This window comes from Meles meles, chromosome 10 (assembly GCF_922984935.1).
Source record: "Meles meles chromosome 10, mMelMel3.1 paternal haplotype, whole genome shotgun sequence".
NCBI classification, from domain to species: domain Eukaryota; kingdom Metazoa; phylum Chordata; class Mammalia; order Carnivora; family Mustelidae; genus Meles; species Meles meles.
This window is the reverse complement of record NC_060075.1, coordinates 28965835-28968042: the sequence shown is the minus strand read 5'-3', so window position 1 is coordinate 28968042 and position 2208 is coordinate 28965835.

Sequence of the window (2208 nt, the reverse complement as noted above, 5' to 3'; positions counted from 1 at the left end):
AACCAAGATGCCCTTCAATGGACGAATGGATAAGGAAGATGTGGTCCATATACACTATGGAGTATTATGCCTCCATCAGGATGCATACCCAACTTTTGTAGCAACATGACGGGACTGGAAGAGATTATGCTGAGTGAAATAAGTCAAGCAGAGAGAGTCAAGTATCATATGGTTTCACTTATTTGTGGAGCATAACAAATAACATGGAGGACATGGGGAGATGGAGAGAAGAAGGGAGCTGAGGGAAATTGGAAGGGGAGGTGAACCATGAGAGACTATGGACTCTGAAAAACAACCTGAGGGTTTTGAAGGGGTGGGGGGTGGGAGGTTGGGGAACCAGGTGGTGGGTATTGGGGAGGGCACATATTGCATGGAGCACTGGGTGTGGTGCAAAAACAATGAATACTGTTATGCTGAAAAGAAATTAAAAAAAAAAAATTTTTTTAAGCGACCTTTCTCTAGATCAAAAGATGTGTTTCCCTCCCTAAGTAAGTTACTTCTTAAATTCCACTGTCTGTGCAGTAAAAAACATGCATAAGACATACATACACTTAGTGTTTTGATGCGTATTATTTCATGTAATCCAACCATATGCTAAGTACTATTTCTTTTACAGAATAAGGAAACTGAGCTTCTGAGTGGGTTAAGCAATTTATTTAAAGCCTCCCAGTTAATAAATGAGGAGGGCTTGGGGAGGTTTTTGATTCTAATACCAAATTATTTCCATGAGACTAGAGGTAGACATTTAAAGGTGACAGAATTGTATGGACAGAAAGTTATGTTAAGTAACTGAAATGGGATGCCTTTAGGAAAGACTTGTATTCATGTTTATGGTATAAATCAATCTTAATTGACTTAGTGCTGAAGTCCTCGTACATTTGATACTTGCCTGGTTACCAGAAGCATTTGAGTTAGGGCTCTCTACAGGACCATGAGGGGCTTAGAGAAAGAAGTCATTCATGCTCTATAACTTCCCATCAATGTTATTTCCTTGTTAAAATGAACAGTATTTATACACATTTGAAAATCACATCTAAATTATCCAGTATTGGAGGGCCTGGGTGTCTCAGTCAGTTGGTCGGCTGACTCTTGATTTCGGCTTGGGCCATGATCTTTGGGTACTGGGACTGAGCCCTGCGTCTGGCTCCGCACTCAGCAAGGAGTCTGCTTTAGAATTCTCTCTCACCCTCTATCCCCTTCCCACTAACTTGCACTCTCTCTCTCTCCCTTTCTAAAATAAATAAATAATTTTTTAAAAAAAGACTTAAGCTTTCTGATATGAAATAAACTAATAAATAAATTCATATTTCTGATATGAAATAAACTAATAAATAAATAAATAATAAATAAATAAATAACAGAGTCAAAGAAAAACAGAACAAAATGGTGAGTACAAAAACATAGAAATTTATATGATAAATGTGGCATTCTAATCAGTAGGAAAGGATTGGCTATTCAGTAAGTAGTACCATCATGAATGGCTATTCATTTGGGGAAAAAATTAAATTTGGTTTATACTGCACATAAAAGGAAATTCTAGAAGAAATGTAGTACTAAAAGAAAATATATTTAATAAGAGATATTTTCATAATTTGGTGGTGAAGACTTTGTAAGCAAATTATGAATGTCACAGCCACAAAAAAAAAAAAGAGTGAACTATTTGACTAGAGAAAGTTAGGACCTTCCATGTGATGGAAAGAATTACAAACCAGTAACAAACTATGGGGGCGAAAGAGTGCTTGTAAAACTAATGAAATCAGGGGCGCCTGGGGGGCTCAGTGGGTTAGAGCCTCTGCCTTCGGCTCAGGTCACGGTCTCAGGGTCCTGGGATCGAGACCCGCATCGGGCTCTCTGCTCAGCGGGGAGCCTGTCTCCCCCTCTCTCTCTGCCTGCCTCTCTGCCTACTTGTGATCTCTCTCTGTCAAATAAATAAATTAAAAATTAAAAAAAACTAATGAAATCAGAATAAACTAGGTGGAATGTGCCAATGTCAATTTCCTGGTTTTGACAGTGTACTATCATTACACAAGATATTACTATTGGCAGAGTCTGGGAGAAGAGTACATGGTATCTCCCTATGTAGTTTGTGTGTGGCAACTTTGTATGTATCCCTTTTTTTTTATTTGTTTAAGATTTTATTCATTTATGTGACAGAGAGAGACACAGGGAGAGAGGAACACAAGCAGAGGGAGTGGGAGAGGGAGAAGC